This window comes from Brienomyrus brachyistius, unplaced genomic scaffold (genome assembly GCF_023856365.1).
Source record: "Brienomyrus brachyistius isolate T26 unplaced genomic scaffold, BBRACH_0.4 scaffold62, whole genome shotgun sequence".
Taxonomy (NCBI): Eukaryota; Metazoa; Chordata; class Actinopteri; order Osteoglossiformes; family Mormyridae; genus Brienomyrus; species Brienomyrus brachyistius.
The window spans coordinates 1,784,035-1,800,699 of record NW_026042337.1 but is presented as its reverse complement, the minus strand read 5'-3'; positions in this window follow the sequence as shown (position 1 = coordinate 1,800,699).

Genomic DNA, 16,665 nt, shown 5'->3' with positions numbered 1-16,665 from the left:
CTTAGTTCTTTCCTATTCTACCACAAATGATTCAGTTCAAGAGCTGCGTTGTAATTAGCACAAGGAGTTGAATCAGGTGTGTTAAACAAGTGTAAACCAAAAACTGTGCAGAGCTCTGGCCCTCCAGCACTGGAGTTTGACATCCCTGATCTACACCATTTTACCTGGCAGATGTGCAACGACTTCTCCAGGCAGCCTTAAAGCACTGGACCAAATTTTACCTTCCTCTTTGTATTCATACACTAAAGAAACTGACATGTATGATGTCTGTATGATGCAAGTGTTCCCCAGAAGGGGATCTAAGTGCAGTTCCTGTTTGCAGCTCAAAGTCCAAGGGAATGGAAGAAGGAATTACTTGTATGTAGAAAGCCCCGGTACATACATATGGATAATTATGGGTGGGTGCTTTCGAAAACATCGTCTGTGCTTTTGACCTGTGGAAACAATGGCCAAGCATGCAGCAGACTGGCTTCCTGCCACTTTTGGATGGCACTCGGAAAAATCATGTGGTAACGTGAGGTTTGACGTTACAACACTACCTACTAAAGGCAAATATCACTCATTTTTTCCCCCCATTGAATTCCGAAGTTCTCCTTCTGGAATTGTTTTGCAGTATAATGATTCACAGTTAGAATGGCATTGCTGTGCTAAGACTGTCAACATCAAGCACCTGCAGAGTTTTTTTAATTATTATTTTTTTTTTTGCGAAAGGCTTTTGCAGGTGGCAACATCATGACAACATTGTACACAGAAAACTGAAAATAGCAAATGAGTACAGAAATCTTTTGCCAAAAAATAACAGTAGAGAATACCTCTTTTTGGTATTCTGTGCATGGGTTCCAGTTATAGCTTGTTATTGCTTTTGCAATGTAAAATGACTGGGCCACGTTTAGTTGGACAGAGGAAATTATATTAAAATCTTCTTTGTGTATAATTTAAATATGTGCACAGAAGGACAGTGTAACCATACTGCAATGTTGACGCAGAATTTGAAAGTTCACAACTACTTTTTGATGAAGTTTGCGAAAAACCGTGTGTAGTTTTGTATGGTAACTTACAAGGGTGAGCCCATGCACAGTGAGCAGTGAATATTTTTTTTAAATATAACAATCTAGGGGCGGCATAGTGATGCAGTGGTTAGCACTCTTGCCTCACATCTCTGGGACCCGGGTTCGAGTCTCTGCCTGGGTTACATGTGTGTGGAGTTTGCATGTTCTCCCCATGTCGTCGTGGGGTTTCCTCCGGGTATTCCGGTTTCCCCCCACAGTCCAAAAACATGCTGAGGCTAATTGGAGTTGCTAAATTGCCCGTAGGTGTGCATATATGAGTGAATGGTGTGTGAGTGTGCCCTGCGATGGGCTGCCCCCCCCCATCCTGGGTTGTTCCCTGCCTCATGCCCATTGTTCCCGAGATGGCCCCCCCGTGACCCAGTAGGATAAGCGGTTTGGAAAATGGACGGATGGATGGATATAACAATCTACTTCTGAGTAGCTTTAACACTTAAAATGTAGGTTTCTGTGAAATATTAGTTTATATTAATTGATTTGTCAAGTAATACTATATTCATTCAGCATACAATTGTGTAAAGTTATTAAGCATTAATGTTTGGCAGTCATACATGGGTCACATCAGGAGAGCAACATGAGGTTCAGACTGAAACATTGTCTATCACTGAAGCCTTTTAAATGATCTGGCCATGTAGAAGATGATGCCCAGATCCTCCTATTTATTGATTGATTTACCCTTGGATCACGCAGAAAAACTGCCTGTTTCATTTTAGAAATACCATCTCCCACATGACCGGCTTTGCTATTGTCGTATCTCCCAACCTTCCACACCATCCATAAGGCAGCGTTTTTCACCTGGCACATCAGTTGAAAATAAGCTGCTTTACGTGTTCGGTACCTGGTTTGGTGAGACTGACAGCCAGATGAATGGACATATCTGGAAACTAACCGCAGCTAGGGTTTGCTAGGCAGGATTGTTTACCTTGAGCGTAAAAATATGTACCATGTAAATCCTCTGAACATGATGTACACGTAGGAGCAAGTTTTGGTTTCACATGGCAGTGAAAACAGGAAGTTGGCAGTTGGGGTTAGAGCAGTTCTGTGATGCTGCCACAATTTCAGGGCCGTGGGTTCTTTATAACAGTTATAAAGAAAAAAAGGCCCCTCCTGAAAAAAGATGGGCATTTCAAAGAGCGGCAGCCAATTAAAAGTCAGACTGAACTTGGTTGGTCGATTCATGTTCAAATTTGGCGCTCAGCCTATGCGAATCCCCCAAACTGTTGAGAAACTTTTTTGTGGTGTCAAAATACACAAAGGAAGGGTGTTTTCTGTCTTCATATGATAAGTGCAATATCTTTTCCCTTTTTTCTTAACGTCTAAATTGTGGTTTGAATTGGCGCCAGGGCTAAATGAATTATCTGCTTCTCACTGAATACCCATTGTTTGTAGGCTTGCATTTACATCAGCAAGGAAACCCTCACATGTTCATAGGAACAATGATCTGTAGATGAGATATGACTTTGCCATCATTTATGGCGTCAATTAGGAGAAGGTTTTCCCTGTTATATCTCACATGTACTTTTTTCTACAAGTGCTGGAAATTCAAAATCATCAACAACATTACTGAAACCACTGAATAGGTAATGAATATGTTGTGGAACCTCCATCTAATTAAGATAAATAGGTCCTGTGCAATGGGTGCGTGCCACAGACTGCTGACCAAGAAAAGATTATTATTATTATTTTTGTTGTTGTTGTTAATAATAATAATAACAACAACGATAGTAATAATGACGGCCTAAATTTTCTGTGAAAGCTTCCATTGTCTGTGGTGTTTACACTGATGGAAGAGCTGATGCTATCTGAATGTTATGCCTTCCCATTGGTTCCTGTTTTAGCATGAATACGGAGGTTTTTAATATAAACAACATCTCTCCCTGCCCCTGATTGGCAGGTTAACTGTGATTCGATGTAGATATGTAACAAGGTCAGTGGAGCACACACACACGCAGATGTTTTAGGGTCTCTTGGGAAAAAAAACCCACTAACATGCTGTTTGCTGTCCCACGGGAACTTTCCGGAACAAAAATAAACATGCTGTCCATTATCAGAGAGAAACCGTGTCTATTGTCACATGTGCACCATGAACACGTACAAATAAGCACGAAAGACTGATCATATTGCTTATTATCAATGTAACATAGGAGACACCCAGTGTGCTATATTTCAATATTTATGCAATATTCATAATGCAGCGAACACTGAGGCCACAAAATGCTGGCTGTACATTAATGTACTAACTTAACTCATTTTTCACCGTCTAGTTCCTGGGAAGAGCATGACCTACTGAAATTTGACCATGTGCACAGGGTCCTGCTTGATTTCTGTCAGTACATGTCAAGACAGGGCCCTCTTACAGAACAAATTTGTAGTGACTGACACTTATCTGCGGAGTGGACGGAGGACATATAGGGAAACCGATGTCTGCATGTCCAAGAGGCCCTGGGGCCTGTTCTGGTGCCGAGAGGTCTGGAAGGTGACACTTAAGTACTTTCCCAAGGCAAGAGGAAAACAAATTGTTGCCTTTCAGTGTTTCTCTTGGGGGGGGGGGGGGGGGGGGGAGGGGGAGGTGAGCGCAGACGCAATGCACGAGGCTTAATGACGCGGCTTATGAGTGACATTGTTATCACCTTCGTTATCACAGTCCACCAAGCTACCTCTGCCCTAAAGTATAAGAAATCTGTATGATCATGCCTGTTACTCAGAATATAAATGTCATGAAATGTTGTGTTATTTTTATATCAGTTCAGGTGTCTACTAGCACAAAATACGGAATGTGTTCACCATAGATAAGGAAGATATTACCTAAAAAGCAACGGATATGTGTTCCATAAAGGGAAATATGAACTATTTGGATGTTCAGAATGTACCAATTCTCATTCTTCTGTGCAATGACTGAAAAAACAACTTAGTAAGAGGAACATGAAATAGGCAAACAATTCAGTCATAAGAAGTAATGGACAGTGACATAAAGGAGGAATGGAGGACACCATCCTGTCCATGAGATTCACATACACGGGAGAGCAAGCTTGGGGATCACAGTGCAGGGTTGCCTAGTGTCCAGCACCCCCCGGACACCGGTCTCCTGGCATCTTGGGATTAAGGGCCCTGCTCAGGGCTCCAGTCTGCCAACACTGAGATGTGAGCTGGTGAGCTTCCAGTCACAGGCATAGAGTCTTAACCCTGGTGAGCCACACCCCCCCCCCACCCCCACCCCCAAAAAAAAATCATTGAGGAGGACTTATGCTAATGTAGGGTAGGACCCAATCAAGAATAAATACATTCAATTGCTACTAATTGCCTTGGAATGACACCGGGACAAAGGCACAAGATGAACATGGACGATCTATTATGTAAATTGCCTTAAGGGGAAACTTACACATTTTCTGATCATTTTTTCTGCCATTATGTTATTACCATGTCACTTTCCTTACAAGTGATTGTATTGTTTTGGATACTTAAATAAAGCAGTAATTGTCTTGGCCGGATCATTCTGGAAAAAATCTATTTGAATCTCATTGACACTTTTCTGGTTAAATACTAGATATAAGTGTATGTACAGTACAGTTCTGATGTACAGATAATTTTTTAATGATGAAGTGGATCATTTATTTACATGAAAATTACCAAGACAAACATACCCCGTGAGAATTTCAAGCCAGTAAGCTCTGATTTGTGTAAACACAACACTTCTTGAGCTTTAGACTGAATTTCCCCCTCACAAGGGTCAACTTCTGGCCTTTGTAGATGCATAGATCAGGATCTTTTTTACTGGGTGTTTATACTTTGGTTCCTTTGGGTCGCCTTCCTCAGAATTCTTGTTTTCTCTTTATAAATACCAGGAAGGCTTGATTGTGGGTCTGATAATGACCTTTTTCTTTTGCTTATTGACACCCCCCCCCCCCGCCACCTTCAAAAATCTGAAGCGTCTTCCTGTCTAAATCCAAAGGGTGGGTGGCATGAAGACTATGGTGGAACATTGTTGGAAGAGTGCTTTCAGACTCATCTACGTCTATGCAGCATAAAAGTTTTATTTTAAGCTTGGTTGCCTCTGATTTAATGGAAGTGCTTAGCGTACCAGAGACCAAGCTGACAATACGGTAGCAAGCATGGCAGAAGATGGGGCGGGGGGGGGGGGGGGTTCATGTTTTCAGTTCAGTTCCCAAGAAGTGGCCTTGAGCATGAAGCCTGAATTTATACACTAAAGCATTCAGCTGTGTTAAAGCCGGTCGCTTTGCTGTGTCAGCTAAACTAACTAAATGAACATAAAGGTGATTTGACGGTATTTTCACATGCATTATTCTGCAGGTTGGCTATGAAAGTCATTCATCCATCCATTTTGACAATCAGTCAAAATGAGTTTTGGTTTTAAGGCTTCCTAGAGCAAAAAAAGTTAATAGGCTTTGGTGCAGCTACAGCTGGATAAGACATGAAAGCATTGTTAGCAGTGCTATGTTGTAGCAGAAGCAAGAACCTCTTTCTGAGCAAATGGGCTCAAGGTCGGGCCTGATTTCCATCTAAAAGAACAAAAGATTTAGGTTCCTATGAGCTATAGTGCTTGCAGAAAATCTTGGGGTGCTTAATTCTGTAAAAATGTGGCTAATTTATTGGCTTCATAAAAAAGTCCACTGATAAGCAGTGTTCTTCATATCTGCTCATCTTTCCATTAAGTGTCATCATTTTTTGACTGATTCATTCAGTTGCGTTTTTGGCATTTTGCTGTTAATTACAATTTTAGTCATTGGGTCCCAAAGGGATATTAAACACAAATCTTTGGTGTTTAATGTTGTTGCTAACGTATTACTAATTTAAAAAAGCCCGCAATGAGACTGTCAATGAACTTTTTAAACTCAGAACAGCCAATTGTAAACTATAATTTGCCTTTCAGTTCATACTACTTGAAATGAATGTTTTACTTAAAACTATGGGTTTGTAATGTCGTATATAATTTGTGCAAACAAATGACTAAAGTAATGATTTTTGTTATGAAACCAACTAATTTGCAATATTTTTACTGAATTGAGCTAGTGTCCCAAGACTTGTGAGCACTGTATGTCGCCTCACCCCGTTTCTTGTGGTGGCTCTGTGTCCCCACAGAACGCAGTGTGTGATTGGCTGTTTGACCCACCCTGAAGAGCCACGCCTTTGTCTGTCTGATACCTCTGCATCCTGCTGGACACCTGAAAGCAGAGCTTTGCAGGCTTCGGCGTGTGTCGTTGTCAGAAGGGCTCCTCCAGATGTGAGGGCTTATCAGAGCTTTCTGCTACACCCACAGGAGTTGTGTACCTAACTTATCTGTGACTAACAGGAGCAGCGCTACACCGCTTTAGCGGCGTGGGTAGTTCTGGATCAATAGATAGTCAAGCTTTGGCAGCAGTGAAGAATTCTGCGGTTAAGTCCCTCTCCGTGAAACAGTTTTTCCTTGTGATCGAGGCTATGACCGAAACCAAGAGTCTAGAATTCAGTGTAATGAAAAACACTGGCAGTGTGACGCTGTTCCCCATATTAAGGTGACCCTTTTTGACGTCAATTGACATCCTCACTTCCTTATTTGTTAAATTTGGATAAACCCACTGTAAGCAGGCGACACTTGATGAGTTCCTTTATTACACAAAGATACTGTGCTGCTTAGACCCTGACTGGGGGCACTGAAAACCCCCCAAGCCCTTTCTCTCAGCTCATTTATTAAGTGCCAGCCAGAGAACATATGTAACATCTTACCCACTCTTCAAATGAAATCAATGTCTGATCAATCTTAACACAGGGGCCTGCAGGGGGTTACTGAGGTCAGCTGCTGGGCTTTCATCTTGGGCGTCCACTGGTCGCCGGTATCTGGGGCTGTGGCTTGTTTCTGCTCGATCCAGACAAATTCAATTAGTGGCGCCGTTTCCCCAGGGGGAGGGTAGAGGGTAGCACCTCCATCTGGTTTCACTGGAAATGCGACTTGAGGAGAGGAGCGGCAGATGCATCACCCAAACCTGCCGGGCCGTGGCAGATACGGGCATGCTCGCCAGGCTCGGGGGCGTGCTTGCATAAAAAAGTTCACAATTCGGCTATGCTGCACATTCATATAAGCGGAAGACACTTGGGACATTTCATTTATCATTGCAGAATCAAACCAAGAAGAGAAGAGTTTTAATTTATAAAATGCAATGATGGCATTGAAGAGTAGAGAATAGCTAGCATAGTATTTGCTATGCCATAAGTCATTTTGGAAAAACCTGATTAAGATCGTGAGTTTATTTTCGGACCTGAGTTCAGTGGTTTCCTCCAGTGCTGCCTGTTCCCAATGATATTTCACACTTCAATCTCAGGTTTACTCATTGTGGCTCAAGGGAGCACTGCACCCTCTTTTACAGTTACTCAGTCCGTTACCCTGACTCACACTGCGCCTACCTGCTGTGACGCAAGTTACTACTTAATCCCCCTACCCAAAATAACAGCATCTGTCAGTCTACGTATGATTATACAATGTAGCCAATCGGTGTTACCAGATATGTAAATTTCAGACTTTTTATATAGTCCAAATGTCTTATTTTTTATTACTCTTTTTATGCCTGACATTGAGTCGAATTGCATTTTAAATTTCGTTTTCCAAGTGACAATGACAATAAAGATTATCTTTATCTTTAATTAACTTCCACAAATTTATGTTCCATCATTTTTGTCTTGTTGGCAGGACAACAGCTATATAATGGTCTACTACAGTTAACAATATTCCACAGGGTGGGCATATTGAATTGCTGTTAGCCTCTTTTAATACTTTTTAACTGAGCCCTTGTACATCACCAAAGCACGTGAAGAGCACTTCCAGTTTTTGCTTTCTCATGATTGTGTGAGCTCGTGCTTTTGTGAGAGAGGCAACAATCATGTTAGGGAACATTTCATATTATGGTTTTTGGGCCACAATAACCACAGTGAAAGTCAGCACTCATGTTCTCAAGAGAATCTTTTTGCCTGTTTGTATGTTTACTTTCGAACTTCAGAGAGATTACTGTCTCCAGATTTTATGGAGAAGCAGTTTTGTTGCCAAGTTTTCTAACCTGCCTGCGATGGAGATTGCCCAGGTGTAGTGAGAGGTGCGACCTCATCCACTTGAGTGCCATGCGTGTGCATCTGTTTTCTCTGTTGCACAACACCTGTCGGCGGTCGCCGTGACGACACCATGCCGGTGCTCCAGAGCATGAACCCTGACTGAACCTGCCTTGTTTTTCTCTGTTACGGCGTCGGGCCACTTTCTCTTCCCGTCTAGCGGGTGACGTCACTCCCTCAACCGGCGAGAACACAATTGATATGGCGCACAATTGATGAGTCACTCCCACGAGATTCCTATCATATCCACCCCCCCCCACCCCCCCTGCTGTTGCTTACATGAAAATGAGAAGTAAAAAGTTGAAGTTACTTGTTTTTATGTTTTACTGACACATAATGGACCATATCAGACAGGAATATGACTCCAGTCAAGCTTTTGAGATGTAAACAGGTCAGCCTACATGGTACAGCGGGATTTTGAAAATGTCTGTTTTGAGAAAAGGGATGTTTCTGAGATGGGGATTATTCCAGTTCCTTGACCCCAGTTCCCACTAATGTCTATAGGTGAACTGCTCCAATATTCCTTAAATTCTGTGTATATGTTGAAAAAATGAAATAGCTCCTCGTGTTTCTGTGAATGCTGGAACCCACAAAGTCTCCCCTTCAGCAATGGGAAGAAAGTATGGAAATGTGTCACAGCTGGGTGTGGGTTCAACTATTAGTGTCTGTGTGCACTTTCAGGGCCTGAAAGAAAAAGGAGTTAAGGTCATGTGATTGGTACATGAACGTGCTCATCACCTGACTTCGCCCTGACTGGGGACATCCACACCTCTCCCCTACCTCTTTCAGACTGCTTATAGAAACAGAAAAAGGATAGTGATTTATTGAAGCAAAGCTATTATCTCACACTGAGGCTGCTCTGTGGTTCTATACAGCACAGACTCCTATATCTATACCTGACAGCAGTGAGACATGCTCAGGCTGCTCTGTGGTTCTATACAGCACAGACTCCTGTATTTATACCCAAACGCAGTGAGACATGGTCAGGTTCCTCTGTGATTCCACACAGCACCTGTATCTATTCCCGACAGCAGTGAGACATGCTCAGGCTGCTTTGTGGTTCCTTCATACCACTCTGCACAGGACTGAATAGTGTGAAACTTCAGAATAGTTTCCCTTCTGTTGTGCTTCATCGCTTTGGAGATAAACTGCTCTTTAAAAGCTCCCTTTTAATGAGTGTCTTGGAGAGCAGGCAAAGTACAGTGCAGGGCAGCCACTTATCTGGGTAGGGTGGGGTGTGGGGGCACATTTACATCTGTGCCCAATCATTAATGAAACCAATCACCAGGCGGCGCTAAACTCCCTGGGGGAACAGCTAATGTTTCTGTCCATCACTCACTGTTCATTTCAGACTACTTATGGTCCACATCTCAGCATGTATAGGCACAGCTGTTGGGGCTGGGCATGTGTCACCCATGTGGTTACCCTCACCTGAGTGCACCAGTGACCTGCTCGTCTGGTCTGTCACGTGAGCCATTGTGCACACAAGCAGTTTAAGAGAGCAATCAAATTACGAAATTAGGAAGTGCCGCCTTTACCTACAAAGATGCGACATATTTCTTTCAATACAAACCAGGTGCAAATTTTTCACCAAATTCAAGGTAACAAGACAGTTTGGCCAGAAATATGTTTTTTTGCATAATTTTTGGATGCCTATCCCAGGCTGTTCAAAGACTTACCAAAGAGCCCATTGTTCTCCTAAATATCTAAAATGATAATCAGCCAGGCTGAGCTAAAAGACCAGTGGAAAGCCTAACTCGTGTTCTTTTACTTTTACATGCATTCAGTTTCCTGGAGATATTCGAAGAGGCTTTGATTCATACAAGCGCACTAAGTGCATATCATAAAACATCTCGGACGTTAAAGTCATGGCCAGGATCACTGCATGGTCGCCATGAATATTGTTTCATCACAGTGATATTTAGGTATCAATTGAAAATGCAACTGAAACAATGTGACCTGGCTAGTATTAAATGGGATCCACTGTTTACCTTGTAATTTTTCTCCAGCACCAGAGAAACACCCAGCAATACAAAAACAACAGACTTACCCAGGTGGTGGATATCTGACAGACGGAGTTAATTACGAGGAGTCAGGTGACTCCCAGGTGTGGCTTTCTGAGTGTTTGAGTCAGACTGTGTCTGCGTGTGTGGGAGAGTGTCTCTGTAATGTGTTAGTGTCTGTTTGCTTGTTTCTGCGTGTTTATGTGTGTTTGTATCGGTGTCATTGGGGTTGTACATGTGTGCGATAGTCTGTGTGCCTGTCAATGCTTCTCTGTCCTATGAAGATAAATTTTGGGAAAATGCACGCACAAACAACACCAAACCCAGGAAAAGCAGACATGGCATCCATCTCCTTAGACAATTACTTTTTCCAGTCTGATCTACTTAAAAAAAATGAAGTGAAAACCTTTCGGTCGTTATCACTTTTCAATTTGCTTTGACTTTTATTGATTTGGAATCTGGAATTATTATTAATTTTAGAAACCAAGGGTCAAATTTTCCACAAAGATGGGAACACAAACACTTGTATGAATGCGTGTGTTTGTCAGGGTCCTCGGTGTGTGGTTTTCTGCGTATGTGTGTAGTCACATCAGTATATGTATCTTTCCCCAGTATGTGTGTCTGTAAGTGTCGGCCTGTGTATGTGGGTGTGCATGTGTCTGTATGTGTTGGTGTTTGTGTGGGTGTGGATTTATTTTGAGTTCTCTCAAAAGTCCTGCTTCCCATGCCTTCCAGGGGCCAATGGGCGCTTTCAGTTTCTGTCTGAAGCCAAAGACTAATTGGGGCTCCTGCTCCCCCCCCCCCACCCCCCAACCCCCTGCCTCATTAATCAATGAGAGGAGCTGTACCCTCTCTCGCCCTTTCTCTCCACCGTTGCCCTGGGGAGTGGGGGCCCTGCACTCTGGCGACGCGTAGCCTTCCCCTGTGCATCTGCATCCTGATCCCAGGGCACCCGTCCTCCGCGGAAACAAAAGCCATCTTGTCACATGGTGACCGAGCGCCTCGGGGCCGTTCAGGGAAGGGGAACAAATGAGAAGCAGCCCTGCAGACATGCAGGAGAGAAGCGGGGAGGCAGTCACGTGACACCTCACCCTTCAGGATCAGCAACAGATTTATGGCGCTGCTTCTTTTTGCCAAACCCTGTGTGGCCTTTTCAGCCTTTTCAAGCAGCATTAAAAAAAAAAAAAAAAAAAAGGTTGGACTAGATTACTAGGTACAAAACATTTTTCTCTGTATTAATCACAGATAGATTTTGAAAGCAGTTTGTGTTTGTTTGGCTCAGGAAAGTTCAGGAAAGTTTAGGTAACATAAATGTAAATATCGTGGCTTTGCACATTTTGTTTTTTTTTTTTTAAAGGTGAGCAGGGGGGAACTGGGTGATTGCGGTGGGGGCTGGCAAAGCACCCGGCGGGAGCGTGTGAGCAGTCTGCTGAGCAGCCACACTTCCTGAATTGAGTGGAACACACTGTTCTTATGTGTTTTTCGCTCATTTGAAAGCGATTGTGACACTTTATAATGGGTTTGATACTGCATGAAGCACATGTATTCAATAGTCATTTTGCTTACAATGAGTGGTATCTTTCATCGCTGAGTGCTGTTTTGACAATAAGCTTTAGAGCTGCCTTTACTCATAATGCCCAATTACCATATGCATTAATTGCTTGATATATTTGAACTTTTGTTTGATATTATGCATCATTGCAGTGAAACAACACATAGTGTCACCGGGTCTCTCACCTCCCTGAGCTAATGTTAAGCTCTCCATCTGTGCAAAGTCATGTCTATGTCAGCTACTGCTTCAACCATCACTCTTAATCACTAAGCAACCTGAATAAATTACATCTGTCAATCTCTCTGTTTGCACTTAATTTGATCATTGAAGAACGGTAGCACTCAATAGTATATTATATTTATGTGCTTTTAAAGACAAGCATAGGTATGAATTGGATACACAGTTTCTTGCATTTGGAGCAGAAATGATTTGACTGAAGAGCAGATTTTACATGGGATCCTCTGCACAGAGGCGATTCTAGGGACACTGGGACTCTAGGCGAAAAACTCTGCAGTGCCCTCCAAGCACCCTGCCGGACATGGTCAAATTTATGACCATTGTTTTAACATTAAACCTGAATTAGTATCACCACAGAGAAATTAATAAGCACAAGTATTTTATTTTCACTTTTCTGCGGAAACACAGAACCACAAAGATAAAGCATATATGTTGTTGCAATGTACTATGTAATCGGCCGAGCTCAGGGCCCTACCTCTGTAGACTCCGGAGATAGGCGCTTAGAGGCTGCGCTTGGATTTGCCGCCATCTAGCGGAAAAGCTCAAGATAGTCAACGACGCGCACTCACGCGCGTTCCGGACTACCTTAAGGGTCGGCCTATAAATGTTAATAGGACACCCCTGCTGGAGGTGAAAAAACCGAAAGTGCCTGAATTGCTAAGTGACTTTGATTTTTTATAAGACGTTTTTTGTGGAAAGTTTGCTTGAAATAGGTAAAGTTTTCCTTTTTAAAACTTAATTTGATTTTGTCATGTTTTAGACTGATCTGGTAATCTGGGAAGATTCTCACGCCGCGTTAATGCATTCGCCGGCTCGCTTGAAGGACAAAACAGAATCATTGTATCAGACAAGTCACGCATGAATAGTTAGTTTGCCTTAAAAGAATCAGATGCGGCTGCTGTAAATCGCGCGCCGTGTTGTTGCCTCGTGTGTGTGTCACACTGAAGTTATAAAACTGTCATACGTCCATCCATCCTTGCTTATCCAGCCTCTAACCCTGAGCAGGGTCAGGAGGACTGTCAGGTGTGCTTATTTTAAATTAGTCTATATATGGGAGTGTTCCTATGGGTGTCCATATATTTTGCATAGCAAATAATGTGTTTAATGCGTTTATATGAATGAATTAATGTTGTGGGTTTTCTCTTGTAGTCAAATCTTTCTGTAGCTGGCGCTTCACCATGTTTCCTATTGTTGTTAGTCTTTAGCTGCATTTCCCTAATATTTCTAACGCAGTACTCACCATTTCTTATTACAACCTGATTGTTGAAATATCGCTCCCATTTTAAATCCTGCACAATATCAACGCTTTTAGGTGTAGAGTTTGAAGCCGAGCGTCGGCATGCATGCATCTGTTTTCGTCGGTAGCTAATTTAGCGAATTAAATGCGTGACTAAATGAAGAATGAAACGTTGAGCTCAGTGCCGGGTCGTCATCTTATTATACGGGCCGCTGGCGACCCCTTAAGTGGCGCTATTCCTCCAGACAAATGGTGCTAATGGCTAGAACTGCGGGAATAAACGCGGAGAAAATCGCCGGTTAAAAACGGTTCTGTAACCCCTGTCAACCACGGATACTTTGGAGTGGCGCAGGAACAGTCATTATCTCAGGTTTCATTGTTAAAACTGGGTTTGAAAGACAAATTCTCTGTATGTGCGGTATTTAACCGTGGAGATATTTTTGAGGAAAAAAGAAACCTACGGCGCAGCGGGGGGGGGGGGGGGGCATTGCATAGGGGTGACATTGTGGGTAAGAAACTCAATTTAGGAAAAAAGTATGTTTCATTTGGCGTTCTGCTATTGTACCGTTGAATGATGTGCTTAAACCTAAATTACCTCAGTAAAATATCCAACAAGATGAATCGTTACGTTAAAATATAAATCCTCCAACACAAAAGGAACCTCGAAAGAAATTTCTTCCATCTAAGATTATGGTCCTACTGTGGCCATAAACTGGCCACATAAACAAGTACTAAAACCCGCGGTCTTAAAGCCAGCGTTTCCCCTACAGCCTTCTGTGATTTAAAGCGGGGTAGCTTTTGATCTTCTGGACCATGTTGAATTATTAGCGGTGTAGGCACGCCACTCATCCGCCGGTCCTCCATTCCCGGAAAGTGTGTAGCCTCTCGGATCATTCATACTCCCGATGATCCGTTTCATCCAGGTAGCAATCGTGGTGGAATCAGAATAGACGGATTCAGGTGGTTAAGTGACTTTTTGAAGCCTGAAGCTTTGACGTATTGCTGCAGCTTTTCATAAACTGGGATAGTTATTAATGTAGTTTGTAAGGGGAAAATTCGCACACTGCATTTCCAGCAAGACATCAAAGCCTCTTCAGTATGCAGGAATGGTCGCTGTTCTTCGCTGAACTACGATGGTGTGACACTCCCTTGTGAACTCAGATTGTAACTCCAATGCATTTCATTCGGTGCCCCTTGTCACGAAGTTTTGCCCCCTAAAAGCTAGACATGATGACAGTTATCCAGATTTTACGTGAACATCTGCCTTCCATTTGCATATTCGGGTACTATTGTTGACGTAGAAATGTATCACCTGGAAAAAGTACAATAAATTTCTCTTATTAAACACGGAATCCCCAGAAAATCAGCCTTAATTGTGTATTGTGCTCTTTTTTAATAGAAGCATTCACTTACGTTAATAGACTTATTTTGTGACAAGAAATATGTGGAGCAAACCAGACACTTTGAGTTATAGGTTTTTGTTAATGCAAGCATTGAGACATCAGGCATGAACTGTGCCTTAGGTGTAGGCTTTGCATTTTATTATTTATTAGTAGTGTCACTAATCCAGAACATTGCATTCAACCTGAGGTGCCAAAATATAAACCATTCACTGTGTAAATTGTGGTCACCGGCTAAAGGAAAGCAACAGCTTTCATGTTTGCCAGCAGAGCCCTTATGTTGTGCTGTGCTGCATGACATTAATCAGCCATCTTGTAAGCGTTCACTCCGCATGCTGAGATGTAGCCCTAAAAGCTGCTGTCACGTGATTTCAGTCACTTAGACAGCTCTGCCGCTTGGATATTATCTAATCGAATAACACATCATTACATAGGCATAATATTTCCAACTGTCCTTCCCTTTGATTTGATTAAGCCCAACTCGATTCCACAGACATTGGGGGGGTTGGTGGTATTGTCCCATGAAGCAGGACTTCTCCGTTAGTTGGGTTAACTTAAAGTACAAGTCGTGATTGTCCAATAAGTGTTTAGGCCAGGAGTATTCCTATTGGACGATCATGACTTCTAGCTTAACCCAGCTAACTGATAAATCCTGCTTCGTGGAACACACCCCAGATAAACAACCTGAGATCGCCACTGCGTTTGTTAATCCTGAGGTCGGGGTCATCTGGACCCAGGGTGAGGTTCTAGAGGCAAGTGCCTGCCAAGAAATTTCGACATGATGCCAGGGGTTACCTGGCTGGCAGTGCAGCCGCCTGTGTTTGCGGAGCGTCCGATGGCAGGTGGGCGCGGCAGGTGCAGCTGCTTTGGGGGCAGGGAGGAGGGCTGGTGGAGGGCTGGCACACTTACACACAGTGCTACTGAGGGCATTGATGCATTGTCTGGAACTGAAAATCCCCAACTTTGTTTCTAAATCTGGATTGAACATGGTGTTTTTGCTTAGTTGCTTTTATCTAGACTAACTCCTTGTTTGTAATGCCTGTTTATATGACTTTTAATATGCTGGAGGAATTGAGGTGGTTGGGGTGACGCAGTGATGCAGTGCTTAGTAGTGTTGTCTCACACCTCTGGGGCCAGGGTTCGGGTCTGCATGTTCTCCCTGTGTCATTATGGGATTTCCTCTGGACGCTCTGGTTTCCCAGTTGCAACACATGCTGAACTTAATTGCAGATACCTAATTGTCCATGAGGGCGGCATGGTGAGTTTGCTCTACAGTAAGTTGGTGCCCCATCCTGGGTTGTTCCCTGCCATGTGCCTGTAGCCTCTAGGATAGGCTCCCGACCCCCTGCGACCCTGAAAAGGACAAGCGGTTATAGAAAATGGATGGATGGAATTCAGGTCAAGTTCCTTGTTCAAGAGTCCAACAGTAGAGTCTGTCCTGGTTACAGGTCTTCAACCAGGGTGTTACTCACCTGAAGAAACCTTCCACTGGTGAGTTTTTCTGATTTCCTCCAGGAGCACTGGAAGAGCATGTGAACTCCACATGGGATTAGAGTTCCCAACTGCAGAGGTATGAGACAACTGTGTCTCCATTCTGCATGAGATCGTCGGGATTAAAATAAAAATAATAATTTTAAGAGTGTGTTGATACAGCTGCTGGAGAGTCCTTGGTCTCCTAAGAAGGTTAAAGGAATGACGTGTGTGTGTACTGCAGTGCAATGGGGAAATGCCAAGCTTATGCCTTTTGTTTTTTTTACTGTCATCAGTACCACTAGTACTGCTATCAGTCTGTACTGGTTAAGGTGTCATTAGTAATGGAGACTGGAGTTGAGAGATGTGGCTAAAACGTAAAACAGGGAGGTGTTAAGTTCAGTACATTTTCTCATTTCTACTTACTGTCTTCCATTAGCCTTCAGAAGAAGCAATTAAGATGGTAACGGTTGATATTAAATATTAATGAAAGTAATGGTCTGTGTTTGGACTCAACTTTTTAATTACACAGGGCCAGTTTTTGCCTGTTCAGTTTGTGTGACCTATTTTAGGATTTTCATTAGTTGTGTCTTATTCAGCTGTAACA